This window comes from Stigmatopora argus, chromosome 17, assembly GCF_051989625.1.
Source record: "Stigmatopora argus isolate UIUO_Sarg chromosome 17, RoL_Sarg_1.0, whole genome shotgun sequence".
Classification (NCBI taxonomy): Eukaryota; Metazoa; Chordata; class Actinopteri; order Syngnathiformes; family Syngnathidae; genus Stigmatopora; species Stigmatopora argus.
In genome coordinates this window covers 10,179,293-10,195,146 of record NC_135403.1, presented here as the reverse complement: position 1 = coordinate 10,195,146, position 15,854 = coordinate 10,179,293, and the positions used below count along the sequence as shown (strand labels likewise).

General features: G+C 37.1%; 1 long non-coding RNA gene across 3 annotated transcripts in view; it reads right to left on the bottom strand.

Annotated features, from left to right (window-relative positions):
• Positions 1–15,854, bottom strand: part of LOC144091430 (uncharacterized) — a 202,581-nt gene that overhangs the window by 1,425 nt on the left and 185,302 nt on the right. For all 3 annotated transcript variants that reach the window (XR_013305700.1, XR_013305701.1, XR_013305702.1), the window contains 5 exons: positions 12,930–12,995; positions 10,542–10,654; positions 4,331–4,415; positions 924–1,078; positions 651–736 (listed from right to left, as the gene is read on the bottom strand). This is a non-coding gene — a long non-coding RNA (uncharacterized LOC144091430). The remainder of the gene's footprint in view (positions 1–650; positions 737–923; positions 1,079–4,330; positions 4,416–10,541; positions 10,655–12,929; positions 12,996–15,854) is intronic.

Below are 15,854 nucleotides of genomic sequence, written 5' to 3'. Positions count from 1 at the left end.
TTCTCTTCTTATGCCAAGGAATGTTTTTTAAATGAGTCAAAAATGACACCTGCATTATTGTTGAATAAATGTCTCACTTATGTTTTGTCAAAACCACATTTAAAACTAAAAATGAAATGGTCCTGAGGTCTTTAAGAAAGTTAACGGGGTAAAAGTATATAATCTATTCGAGTGCACAGTTCCACTACATGGCTGAATTTTTAGTACCAATTACCAATTGTCATACGCAGTTATCTGGGTATGATGACAAAGCCTATGTTCAATTATTATTTGTAAGTTCAGAAAGATGTGAAACTCACAAGCGGAAGCTACTCCTACACTTGCCACTATAGTAGTTAAAAAAAAAAAATTCAATAGGGATGACCCTACTTTACAGTTTATTTATCGCAGCCATGTATTGTCTACATTAACCGCGATAATCGAGGGATTACTGTTTATTCCTTACACGTCCACTAATGGCATTTGTGTGGGAGACTTATCCACAGGTTTTTGCTATTAAAAAAAAACACCAAGCTAGTTAGTGTTTTCATTCAAAAGTTGGATGTATCATGATGAAAAACGATCCAATTGCGCAAAGCCTTGAATACTGAACGCTGACGTTTAAATATTACACGGCTAGAGAAAATCGGAACTATTTAAAAATGACTCACTTTGTTATGGCGTCGACAAGATGCCCCTTTCTGGTCGTTTTGGCCACATTCTTGACGTTTCCCAGCAGTCTGTGCTCGTTGAGGGACTGAAACACACAACGGAATGATTTCTTTTTAAACAAAGAGCGATCGATCGGTAACGCAATGTAGCCAATTTGTTTGCAAACATTTTGCCGTCTGCACACACATGGGGCTACATCACGTCAACGAATCGTGCTCTTATCACTCTTAAGACGAGAACTGGGGCTTCGAAATCCCCAAATGACAACGTACCGAATGTGCTGCATCGTCCTGGGAGAAGTTTGTCAGGCTTTCTTCGGCAAATCGTCACTTTTGAGCTGCTCTGCAGTGCACGTCCGTGCTGCCTCCTAGCTAGTCGGCCATTTTTGGTTTGACGTCGGCTATTTGAACTGTGACCTCGGCCACGCCTATTAAAGATAGACACACAAAAAATATAAATTGTTTTCATAATAACGTGCGTTAGTCAGTGTGAGGGGGGCTATAAATGCTTTTTGGTTGGACTTTAATACTTAAAAAAATATATACATTGTTTTCATAATAACATGCATTAGTCAGTGGGTGGGGCGGGGGCGGGGCTGTAAATACGTGTTGATTGGGCATTCATACTTAAAAAAACACATTGTTTTCATCATAACGTGCATTCGATAGTGGGGGGAGCTTTAAATATTTTTGGGTTGGGCTTTAATCCTTTAAAATACAGTATTGGACATTATGAACATTGTGATGACATGCACTTTAGTGTTTGTTTTTTACTTCTAGACATTTAAACAGTGGCAGTGCATTTTTTTTACCGTTTCACCTATGGACGTATATGAACGTATCAACGTTCATCGCTGTCTTTTTACCGTGGAAATGATACTCCGGGCCCGGTTCTGATGTCTGAAAAGCTCCAGTATTTGTATTAAATCAATAAATGCTGTTTTCGGCTGGATTTTACCCCATTTTCGGGCAATGTTTGCCCGTACGCCATTGACGTTCATTACTGTCTTTTCCCGGGAAAATTACCCCCTGGCCCGGTTGTAATGTCTGAAAAGCTCCAGTATTTGTATTTAATCATGAAATTCTGCTAGGAAGTGGATTTTACCCAATTTTTGTGCATTGATTTATTGATTATTTTTTATGTGTCACAGCTGTAGCTGCAGTAGAGGTTTTATAGCCATAAAATAGTTTTTGAAGGTTGGATTGATACGTTGAAGGCGCTACGAGAAAATGCACGGACCGCCACGGACAAAAGCCCTAATGAAAAATCCACAATAGAAGCCAGAGACTTGTGTAGGTAGAAACTCGATAGATATTTATTTCACTTGAACTTTCAAACTTCAAGTGTTAAAACGAACACTCGTCTATGGTAACCACCAAGAGACAAATAGATGAATAGGGAACTCAAGAAGCTGTGAGAAAATGAGTCCAGTCAATAACCACTGTCAAAATATCTTCTTAGTACATTTACTGTCAAGAAGTTATTTGTTTGATATCACTACTATTATTATTGTATAGATGTATTCATATATTTATTTATTAACTTACTTATTACCTATCTATCTATGTCTAAAATCCCTTTCCTATTTCTGCATCCTCGCCCTCTTGCTAATGTGACAACGAAATTTCCCGAATACGGGATGAATAAAGTTATCCAATCCAATCCAATCCAATCATTATTAAATTTGATGGAGGTCATGGAATAATTTAACAATAGCATGACAGATCCTCCCTTCTTAAAAACTAGTGAGCAGTAGTGTTCTTTCTTTTACATTGTAAAATATGTATGTTGTTTGAGTATAAATTGAGATTAAAAAAGTAAAGGCAACCTGTTTACAATCTCCAAATCATATCACATCTTAATCAGATGGAATCCTATCAAGCCATGTCAGAAGTTGAGACGTGCAGTGCATCTGCCTCTGTTATGAATATGAATGTCACCAACCTCCAATTATTTATTTATTTATTGTTTTTTTCTGTCAAGGGCAGTGGTTTCTGTTTGAATTTTTCCAACTAAGATTCATTGGGTCATGCATTACGCCCCCCTCATGGTACGATTTTACACAAATGGAGACCAATGGGATAATTGTTGAACTGCAAGGTCACAAGTCCCTAAATTTGAGGGGTTGGGGGTTAAACGTCAAATACAGAATATAAGGCAATACCCCTTTTAGTATGCCACTCTGACACTTATTAGCTTGAGATGTCACAAGTGATCAGTCTGTTGTCTGTAATGTGTGTGTCTATATACATTATTCACAATTACTACAAAGTTGAAGTTTGTCCTTGTAATTATGTAAGACACATGAAAAGCAAAACACTGTATAATGAGATACACGATGTATAATTCTGTATAATTTTGTTGGTGCATCACACTGAATGAGAATAAATGCAATTAAAAACCAATTCCTATTTTTTTCTAAGTTCAGATTTTTTTTGTTAAGGTAAAATGTAATAATACCCACAACAATAAAATTAATGTACAAATTTGGGGTACGTCGTGAGGACTCGAATGACCTTTTGCCACTGCAGGAAGGCATTTAAAGTAGCTTCATGTCACATAAAATGGATGATTGCAGCAGTAACATGCATCGTTAACGCTCAGGGAAAGCATAATAATCGATTAATTGATCGTTAACAATGTGTTAAATTGTGTGGAATTGATTGTTGATTAATAGTATCACGAAGCAATAGCGACAAAATAAATGGAGTATTTTTCTCTCTTACCACCGATAGCCTGTAATGCTTTTTTAAGGCTCTAATAATCTGAAAAACTGTTGTTTTAACAGATATCTATTTAACCAGTTGTTCATTTTATTATTGTTATTTTAACAGATATTTGTTGTTGAACCAAAAACCTTATACTCAGGTGCAATTTATAGTCCTAAAAATACGGTATATTAGGGTTAGGCATACACTTTTGAACAGTAGGTCTACTATATGATGAATATCCTACATTGGAGGGATGCAGGTCTTTTTTTCCTTCCTGCTTATAATTATCTCAGACCACTCAAAATGTCTTGGGTATAACACTCCACTTCCTCTCTCTTAACACTTGTGTAATAACTAGACTCCTGAAATACAAGGCACCTCTTACTTTCAAGCAATACTTGGCTGTAGGTCATTTGTGACAGCTTCATTTCAGTGTTTCCCTATCTCTTCGACAAGTGGAGGAAAGGTAGAAATTTAGGCCAACAGTTCATCACCAGCCAGAAAACACGGTGGAAAGCTCACTAGAGGGGATTTAAAGCCATTGGAGGCCGGGGGCTTGTTCCACGGGTGATCTACCTCTGTTTTAAATCACAGCACATGCTAGGAGTACACAAAGGGAGGGTGATAAATGAAAGGCAACAGTATGGCTAGAGATGTGATTTTTTTTTGTCTGTTAGGTTCAACTAATGTTTGGCTAGGCTGTAATATTTCTTTGGCGTTACTGACACTAGAGTTGGGATGATGAACACTAGCATTATTTAAACAGGAGAGGCTTCATGTTTCAGTGCTTTTGCTTCTAAATTATTTTGCGGGAACGTCAAGATATTTTGGTGGGCTACTTTAAATATGAAAACCATGTATCAACCTGTAAAACTTGTCCCATTAGAAAAGGGGAAAAGGGGTAAATCTGTGATGGGTCATAAACACTCCAGACATAAATTCTAATTATTTAGCACACAGATACCAACCTTCATAATCCATGGAGTGTACTTCTCTTCCCACCAAATGTGTTCTTGCTCCTGGATTTCATTCCCCCAATGTGGAGTGAGTAGGCTGTAAATTAACACATTTCATTGAGGTTTTTTACATCTTACGTGCTTGGCAGATACAAATTATACTTAAATCGGAAGCTGGCATGAGTTTTTTTCCTCCATAGCTCTTCCAAAGAGCCCACTTTATCAGCATTTAACTTAGGTTTGTAGTAAAATTAAAATAATGAAACCCTGCAAACATTAACAGCCAAGTACACTGTTCCTCTAGGCAGTCAACTCAAATAGTGGCCTATTGGAAGTCATCCAGCACCTACAGCCATTACTATGCCAGCCATCTAATCCAGCAGCTCCCACATTTGTCAGCTGGCCAACATACACACACACACACACTTCCAAGTGGTAAACAGCCATACGGCAACACTAAGCTGTTTTTTTTAACTACGTGGTATTGTTGCTCCTTTTAGTTCTCCTTTGAGAAAAGGGTAGTATAGTGGTATTAACGTTAACAGTCAATAGTTCTGGCAGTATATTGAAATCCCAGATAGTTTACACTTTAAAAATAACAATTAGTACACATCATGTAATTCCAATGTGACCATTAATGTGCTAGTGTACAATACTTAGAATGTAGCTATTTGTACTCTATAGACCCTTTATAGACCCTCTTTTGATGCGCGTGCGCTTGTTTGGTCACCGGTCTTTTGGTCGCCTGGACCCAAACAACGGGCGACCAAAAGACCGGCGACAAAACAAGGTAAAACAACACGGTCTACGCATCAATAAAAGCCAACAATGGCCCTGAGCAGTTTCACTGAGCGGACGTGTGAGTGTATAAGAGTTTGTATGTACATGAGTTGTCCCCTTAGGAAGGGACGTCAGTCAGGGTCTTAACAAGTTATCCAACAAAAAACAATAAAAGTCCGGGAAATTTGGAGCTTTTCTTTAGCCTAATAATTAATAGGGCATTAAGTATGACTAAATAATAATTCGCAGTTTGTATTTAGGGAATTTGAGCAAAGATTTAAATGGTAATTATCAACAACCTTCCGGGCGACCAAAAGACCGAGTACCCTTTTGATGATCATGGTAGACAAATAAAATATACCCCAAAATGATTTTTATATATTAAATAAACTAGCCTCATGGGTAGAGGATAAGAGATATGATTCATTAATCAAGATAAAATACAATTAAGAATAAGTTGTTGTTGCAAAACAGTCGCTCACGGTTTATCTGTTCCTGACTTGTGGAGTTGTGAAATCCAGTTTTGGATTAAAGTTATTCTGTTAACAGAGTGTAGAAAGAATAACATTTTTAGGTTATCAGTCCAAGATGAGACACATAACACAAAAGCTGAGATGCAACAGTGAAGATCCATTGACTCGTAAGTAAAAAAGAGTAAAGGAGAATTCTACAGCACCATGACATGCCATTGGTTAGACAATAATGTCAAGCCAAAAGGAGAATAGTCTGTGCTGGATAATGGGAAATAGAGTTTCTTTGTATAAATTATAACATGTACTGCAGATCATTTGCATTAATCACAGATAAGCAGCCATTAGAAATGTAATTACTATTTCTTGTCCAAATTCTCCTACCACTGTGGAGAAACGCTTCATGTTCTGAATGCCGGCTCGACTCGAACTCTTTTCACGCATGACAGGAGAAAGAACAAATATAAAAAAAAGAAGACTTAAGTACTTGTCCAAAAAACTTTCCTCTCCATTGCGATGGGCCAGAAGAAAGAGATCCCTCTCGTTTCACCTTCATGCTGTGTTTCATTTTTACTTTTTAATAGAAGTGTCAAGAAAACTCTCAGGGGTCATCTATTTGACGGGAATGAGAATTAATTGGAGGATTAAAGCTACATTCACCCTGCACCCAGCCTTTGCTGATAACATGCTGTTAGGGAGCATAGTGTAGTGCTTTGGGAGGGAGATTGACTGACTTAAAGCGGGCACACGTGGATCCACATCAAGATTCAACTTCTCCGGTTTAACTGTCAGATCTCTTGTTCGACGTGACGCCACCTCGAGAACTATAGATACCCCTGCCCTGTATTAGTGCTGAGCGTCACATTCCCATCCTAACCTTTCTTTCTTAAAGAGCAGGTACCCGCAGGCAAAGCGTTAGCATCTTTCCTTTTGACTGAAAGGATCATTTCATGCAGAGGCTTCCCAATGACTGACAATGACAACCTTGCTCTAACTGAGCTGGATATCAAATGAATATTGCTATGCTAATTTTCTTTGCAATGGCCAAACATACACAGATGTGTTGGCTGCTGACAAACATTGACGACAGTTAGGGATTTTTCAATTGTACCCTCTTTTACGTAACTAAAAGACCTCCATTTTCTCAGTGCGCTTTATAAACCGATGCGTTTTCTGTTTTTTTTTTAATGAATCATTTTAAATTACATGTGAAAATGTTGGATGGATTTGGTGGTGTGGTGTTCGCTCATGTTGCCTTGAATATGCAATCATCGCTCACTACACTATGCTCTTGATCATAGATCAAGCAAACAGTATGACAGTGCAATCAACACTGTGTGATCCCATAGCATCACATCACATGTACTTCTAGTTCTTGACTTGGTCTTTTTTTATCTTCTCATTTGTAGTATCTAGCAACAAAATGAATTCTTTGGAGGTTGAAAGGAATGCAATAATAGTGTCAACTCTTTTCATCAATATGTAATGCCTTAGTTCTTCACGTCAAATGCACAAACTTTTCAGGATATTTTACCGTGAAGGGAGAAATCTACCAACAGAAATGGATAAACTTACTGAAAACTATTTTAAAGTATACTTTAGTTTCAAACACCATAATAGGAAAAAGAAAACACTAAAGCAAAAATCATTCCACAACTGACATTTTTACGTTTGATTAATCGATAACTGTGGACTGCACAACTGGGCACATTGAGCACCCTGCAGTTTTCAATTCTTTGAGCAACAGTAATTTGTTGCCCAGAACTACGTTTGTTTCTTAAAAGGTTCAGTTTTTCTGCTTCACTAGCTCATAAATATTGTTATATATAGCTTAAGGCTTCTTTGCCTTCTTAGTAGTACTTCTTACCACATTGCAGAGGCTCTTTTTCCCCTTTCTTTTGCCAAGCAGACAGAATTGACAATGAGGCAATGTGAGATGAATTGTTTTCGCCTCCAGTGTTGTGGCTCAAAAGACAGGCCAGAACTAGAACCAGAGGTTTCTTGTTTGACTAAAATTTTGTGAAAGAAATGCAAATTGCAAGAAAACAGTTCTATACACTCAAAAAAAACAATTGTATCTATTATAATCTAAATGTATAGAGCTTGTGAAACAACAATTTTCGGCAACATCCAAAAGAATAGGAAGAACAAAATGTTTAACGTCATTATCAGATATCCACAATTGCGTACGTTCTCAATCCCCGTCACCCCGGTGAGCATGAATGAATAATTCTCACCTTGATTTCAATTTACAATGTCTTTTAATGCTCCTCAATTAAATGGCATAAGGTCCCATAAAGTTATGCCTCCACCTGCTGTTATTCATAAAATAGAGTAATTCACGACTTCCAGTGAGTTTAATAAGTTTTGTTTTTAATTAAACGGGCCCAGATCATCATTTCATTATTTCTGATTGGAGGGGTGCTGTGAGATTTTTATTAAATAAAATGTCTGCCTTGGTCCAAAGGCTGGGAAACATGGCTCTAATGAATGGGTTGGATGTGTTGCTGCATTGTAATAAAAAAGGAGCAATAGATGAGCGAAAATGGCAAACCATTGCACAAACAATATAACAGCACACTAGGGAGGCCGAAGCAAAACAAAGGAAAAACAAGTTTAAACGAAAGTAAGACTTAAAAAAATAAAAAAAATACAAAGAACAACTTTGTTTGTACTTCAAATTTAAGATCAGTGTGACTCAAACACTTGTGACATTTTAAAATGAGACTTTGGCTCATTCATGTCAAAGATGGTTACTACCTCACTGGTAACCTTTGACCTCAGTGTGAGAATGTGTGATGTGTTATAGATTCAACTGGAGTATTATTGCAAGCATTTTTTTTATGTATTGCGTTAGCATTTAGAAACTATGTTGACGCCCGACTCTGTTTATCAATACATGATATGAAATATGAAATACATAAGGATGTGCTACTGGGTGTAAATAGTATTATAAAAATATAGATAATATGGCAAACTCATAGAGAAGTGTCTGGAAGGGTGTACTTGCTGTAAAACTTGTTTTAATTGTGCCAGAATGGTTTTAGATGCATTCCCATTACACTTGGAACAAAATTGCTATGTTTACGTAAAGCCTGTTCTGGGATTTGCTATTCCACTTGAATGTTCTTTTTTTAATAAGAAACGTGTGGATTCTGGAAATGCATATCTTTATTGTTATGCAGGGGACAAGAAAATAATTAGAATATCTCCTTGAAAGATTACGTAACCGTAATGAACATTGAAAATATGTAAAATAAATAGCCGAGGTGAAAGTTATCTGAGGACAAATTGTTGACTTGTCTAGTCTAAGATTTACACACGATGCGGTGCTTTAAAGGTTTGCAAATTTCAGTTACAAATAATTATGCAGGAAGTTATACGGGCTCTTTTGGCAGGCTCGTTAGTCCCACTGAATGTTGCCATGATATGATTTAAATGAGATTATATTTATGGTGTCCTGTAACTGAAGGCGATGCATGGAAGCACTGAAATCCCACAAAATGATCCGCTGTGTTCCACTAAAACTAGAATATTTTACCCTTACTAATACCCTTCCTTTCTAAATCAAACGGATAGTATAGCACAGTTTACTGCGAATTTAACATTTTAAATCACAGTCAGATTCCACATTGCACCATTTGTTACCAGAAATTGGAAAGGGAGAGAAAACTACATCCTATATTCTGGATATACAGGATTTTATTTTTGTGGCTCATCCATCAATTTAATCTAAATGACTCTTCTAATCAGATTTATATATTTTTGTGACCTAGTACATGGGAATCCCACTTAATCCATACAGCAGATATTTTGTCTAAATTTGTACATGACTGGTTTGCTCGTCTGATTTCAAGTTGCTTTCTGAAACCCACATTCGTACTACGTTTATGCACTTAAAAACTACAACAAAATAAAAATAAAAAAGATAAATGTGGCCAAGAAATTGTAATGTAATTATTCAATATTTGGCTTAATTTTCCAGTTTGACTTCATCTTCCAAAAATGCAATTGCAATCTAATTTGAATTGGGCAGAAGGACCAGCAATGTAAAGGCATTTTAAGATTTTGCCACATGCATGTCTCTAAATTTGAGCTAATTTGACATAATCTAGGGGCTCAGCGGGCATGAGATGAGACATTAACCTTACTAGTTAATGCCTCATCTACTTTGCCTCAATTACTTTGATTTAGCTGCACCCTGAAATTCACATTAGCATATTATAAAACACATGGATATGATTTTGGCCTGGATTGGGAAAGAGGAATCATTTTATTTAATTAACGTAGCGGGTGTTCATGTTTTGTGGTTAAAAATGCCTACCCTTACTTGACTGAGAGACTAGTGTGAACAAATGTAAACACGTGACTCTAAAATTCTTGTTTTTCTTGAGGCTCATGTTTGAATTAGGTCTCTTAGAAATGTCACAAGAGCATATCATCAGTTCAATTAAACATGCCGTGCACAGAGATTTCCTCTGCCTTTATACGAGAACTCCTGATGAAGCCACAGCTCTAATGACACACTAAGAACAGGATTATGTGAGTTAAGTGGTAATAGCATGTCTGGACAGCCACTCATCAAGGCAGAGTGGAAAGCTGGATGTCATAAGCCAGGAAAAATGTTCAAGTATAGGCAGATGCATATTTTGGGCCCTATACGTTTTAGTGGTATGTTTTGTTCTTTTTTCAAGTGTGCTGCCATAGTATGCATGAGGTAGAATATATGCATGCCAACATGACATGTAAGTTGCTAAATAACATGTACTAAGTACTTGTTGAAGAGTCAACAACAACATTGTTGTATTTTATGATAAAGACGACCGGACTTGTACCAGTTTACCCTTTGTCTACCATTATAACAGGTATTGAACTAACAATTACGTACTGAAGTTCAGGCTTTTTAAGACATTTTATATTTTAGAAAGTCTTAGATCATTTAAAAAAAAACCACAATTTTTTAAAGTACTCACCAGCTCCGAGTCGGGTCAGCTCAGTCCCTCTGCGTTGATCCATTTACACGGCTGTACTCAGATCCACTCAGGTATCCAGAATCCAACTCTCTGGACACACCAATCAGAAGGATCTGTTAAGTCAAGGGCATCATGTAAATTTGGTCATTTGCGTGCATATTGAGACTGTTACGGCTGTCAGCCTCGGTACACTATATAGTCGGGTGTGTTGTTTTGTGTGTGGTTTCCTTTTCTCTACAGGTACCTGGAGCTGTGGCTCCACCCCTGTCGCAAAGCCTTGCCCAGGCCAACACACCTGTGACTACTTCCCAATCATCCCTCCTCCAATCAAGATCCACTTCCTGTCCTTATTTAAACCCTTTTTATTTTGCAGTTTGACCCTTGGCTCTTGGCTTCCTTGGTCTTTGATGCCCTTGACTCTCTTGACTGCCAGTGATTGTAAAGGCTGAGGCAGTGGAGTCCTTATTTTCTCTAAGATAGCACTTATTGCCTAGCGTTAGGTAAGTTTGTTTGCCCCAGCTTCACCTGGTATTGTAAGTACGCTACTCATAATTATATTGAGTATTTATGTTGATAAAGTTAATGATTTTGGGCTGCATAGGGGGACTTGAGATAAGTTTAGACACCCTGGGGTATACATATAGTTTGTTGCATTTATACATGTAGTTCATTCCTCTGTCTAGACTTTTATTACATCAGTTCTGACAGTGGCACCCTTAGGCCTTATTTCCTGTATTTTTGTGGGTGTTCATTTGAACACCTGTCTGGGAGGGTGTTTTTTTTACTGTTTTTATTTGAGGGTGCCGCTTTAATATCTTTTGCTTCCCCTATGTTGTCCCGTAGTCCAGGTTTTGGTGAACGTTGTTATTAATAAATCATCATTGAAAGCTACTTGCAATGTGTGTCTGGCTCGTCATTGACTGAATCTTTCTGCTGTGGTAGTTGCCACTCCCTGGTATAGCTTACCATCAGGGGGAGTCGTAACAGACATTGACACGCACCTTTGCCCTCCTCACATTTGCACTTGTTTAAACAAACGGTTGCTCAGAGGTTTTACATTTTTTAGCATCTTTTAACAGTTGCTTTTGGTTAAAAAAAGTGGGATGTGACATTTCCCCGAGGAGCATAAATGTTTGCGCATCATGTGTCCGTTTCAGGGGCAATAGTTCTAGTTTTGACAGTTTCTCAGGAGCATAAATCATGACTTTTATATCTTGGGGTCATAAATCCTGCTCTGGCAGAAACTACAGGCCATAAATAATAGCCTAACCCCTAGGTTAAAGATTCAAGGTCATGAATCATTTGTGACTCTCCATTGTCCAAATGAAATGTATTTACCATATTTTGGGTGAATCCAGACCAAATTTAACAAATGCAACTTCGGGACCATTTCATTTTGAATAATATTCTAACCAGCATAGTTTGGAAGTCTACTAGACGGTGTTGGACGCAATATGTCTGTCACTGCAGGCCTATCAAATGACTGATTACTATCACATGGATATAGAAATATAAAATAAACACTATGATGGGGTTATTTGAATGTTTAAATATTTTGCAATGGCCTAACATTGCTACGTACTAAATAGTACTCTGTTTAGTTGTAGCCTTCTGGATTATATATGGATGTATAGTAGCATCTATCTTTCTTGCTTTCCTCTGTCCTTTCATCTATCATAACTCAATATAGTTCCTTCATATCTGAGTCTCATCAGCCAGTAGGCAGCTTCACGCGTGTTGACCAGCACTTGGGGCTGCAGACACTTCAATTCCTCTGGCAGAGTAATTATTTGGCTCTTTTTACCGTAGGATATGTTGCTGACGGTTGGCCTGAGGGGAAACAAATATATTTTTTGCAACAACATTTCTCGAACTTGACGTTGCAGCCACTTGCTGCTTGGAACATATTTATTTATTTTCCACTTTGGGCAGGAAAAAAAGCTGGCCACGTTCCCCTAGACTGTGAAACCTCTGCTCCATACTTCAATTATATTGGTCCCTTTATTCTTGCAAATGCTATAAAGAGACAATTGCTTGTGGACATTTGATTTTGATTAAATTCATAAAAATGCATGTGTCGTGAATGAAGAACATTCTTTTTTTCCTTAATATATCAAAGAGCAGTTCTTCTTTGCGCATGTCTTGTGTGAGGATGAGAATGGTGAGCTATCCTTTCAAAAAGTTAATTAAATTACGGTGTGGCCCCAATCTGTATTTAAATATTAGTTACATTAGAGGGACTTTTGCATTAATTGGTTCCTAATGTGTTCAAGAGCCCCAATATTTTATTACAGCCTGCTCATTACAGTACCTCATTATAAATGAGCAGTGTACATCTTAAAAATAATGGCTTATGAATGAATGTAGTTTAAATTACTTTTTTTATACCTTAAAACAAATCATCTCCAAGTGTCATCTCTTGTCCGGTACGTGGCCCACCTCTTGCAGTATCACCTGCAACAATTAGACATACTTAAACAATTGAACAGACTTTTGCAAAACATATTGATGAATACAGTGTTCGTCATAATTGTACATTTTACAAGTAGGAAATAATTCTAAAAAAACACACTACTACTGTGCAAAACTAAGTCCCTCATTACTCTCTGAAGAAATATTTCCGTAGACTCCTCAGTGCTGCCAAAATGTCTTTTACATATAACAGGATGAAATTGCAGTGCATACAAAGTATGTTCGTGATGTGTCATTCTCATCTCTTCATGAGGTAATGCCATTTTCCCTTCAAATGACCAAATGCTCTTTCTAAAGTCATTCCAGGCCTGCTGAGGCAGTTGTTGAAAGCCAGCTGGGCAGGGGTAATTTGATGGTTTTCAGACTATAGCTTCATCATCTGTGCCCGTTGTGGGTGGCTTGCCTCAGCCAACTCACACGTTAATGCCTTCATAATAAACTCACTCATCCAAAAATACATGGAGTACACTTTTTAGTATGCAAACATGTCAAATGTCTTTTTGCTATGTTGTCACTTTCTCTGATGTAAATTCAGAATTGTATAGAATGCAAGAGGATGGCTGGGGTACTCATAACTCACACCTGAAGAGAGTGATCACCATAATGAGTTGTGTATCATCTACTCAATTATCTTTTTGAAATACTAATATTTACTTGAGTTATGCTCTATTAATGTCAACTCAAAAGTAATTGGATACATGCTACTAATATACTTTTGGAGGGCAATTTACCAAAAACAATTCAAAATGAAGAGAAAGAAAAAAATCACTCTACATGTGCAACATATCAAAATCTTGTTTATGACTCAAATTGATTGATATTTAAAATAATTCAAAACAAAAATATTGATTGGATGAACAAAGTCCAAGTAATTTGGGTTAGAAAATTGCCCACAAAAAAACAGACCCCACCCAAAAAACTGTTGTTTTGGAACACGATTTCCAACACTGGAGATAAAATGTTACCACATAAAACGTTTGAAAATAAATATTAAGGAGGGGATTCACCTCATTCAAGCCTCTTAGGACATATAAAGGAATGCAATATGTTGGGAAGTGTTCAGTCAATGGGTTCTTTTCTCCTGGGTCAGTATTGTGACAAGCAAGTTTATAATAAACCCATGTACATCATACTCAGAGAATGAGGTTAGAGAGAAAGTCGAGGTGACACTGTTGACAGCAAGAAAATGTCAAGAATGACTCAAAGCAGGAATAATTACAAATGACATGTTGCCCTATGAAAATAAAGTGTTTGTTACAGTAATTTTCCCCGTGTATAAGCGATGCATCGTATTTCAATTACTATGACCTTGGCATTGTTTGCATCTCTATGTGGGAGTTCAAATCCTTTGTCTCAAAGATGCACTAATTAACAGTGAAACTTAAAAGATTATTAATCATAGCTCCATAATTGTGTAACGTTATTGCGGGTGAATAAAAGATTTGCCATTTAACCCTCAGCCTTGCCAAAATTTGCTTATTTTTTTCTTCCTTATATTAGAATAAAATTGTTTCTTTGAGTCAGTTATTGTGTAAATATCATATATAAACATAAGCAATCACTTCAAAATATATGACGTCTCCAAACAATGGCATGGTGAGGATGTCCCGCCTTTAAGGATCATTATGTAGGATTTGCACATTAATTATTCATTTAATGGCCCTAATATTTCAATAGAAATTGATGAAATATTTTCAAATAATCAACTTATCAGCAAGCTGTCCAGAAACCTGATAAAATGCCTGATTTTTTTTCATTCTGTTGACATGGAAAACAGACTGAATAGGTGCCCTCGAGGACTGGAGTCTGTGGCCCCTGTTTTAGACCATTTGCAACAGTTTCAGATCCTGTTGTCTTGCCGATGTATGTGTTGATCTCTTCACCTCGGGAGATATTGGTTGTGGACATTAAAGGGAAAGACAACACTTAGTATAAATGACATACTTGTAAAAAACAATTTGTCACAGTTTATAAGTACGCAATCACCAACGGGCACAGGCATTTTGTGATCTCAGTTATACACAGATACACACACACAAACACACACTGATAGACCTAAACATGTGATAATTGGTATTAATGGCGTAAACAAGGTAGGACGGGTCATTTGGAATATTCACATTTGATTGGCATTGATCAAATCTTTGTCCCAAATACGAAAATTAAATTATTTCTTCTTTTTGTTTTGATTCAATAGAGAATGGGTAGCACCATTTTAAACTATAACATTTATTTTCTATGTAGACTCTGAGATAAGTCTTTTTTTTCTGACTGTGGCAGCAGTGTGTATGTCAAAAGCTTTGCATATCTCTAATAAAGAGACCTCCCATACTTGACTTTTGCCTCTAAAGAGGGCTATATACAGATCTGATCTGGTGTACTTTCTGTTGTGTTCCCGAAGGCATGGTTCCAAAAGTAGGGCAAATAAATTTCCAAAGAGTGGAAGGGCCAGTACACAGCCTGGCTTCACTCTGGAGCATATGATGAAGCCCTCTGAATAGCTGCCATAGATGTGTGCTGTGTCTTTTATGTTCTTGTGGACTTCCTGGATCATGCACTGAAGCTTGGATGCCAAATCTATCTTTATAAATGTGGTATATAATATATTTGATGATGTAAAAACATTCTTTGAAATTCAAGAATCAAAATGGCTTACGCTGAAGGTCTACGACTCCACTTTAAACGAGATTGTGTTAAACATAGATAAAAACCTAATGCAACTTATACTTTTTGTTCCTCTTCACTGTGCACTATTTGGTTGCTGTGGCTTATACGCAGGTACGACTGAATAGTTCGGAAAATACGGAATGTATTATTGAAACAGCTAAAACTGATTTTTAA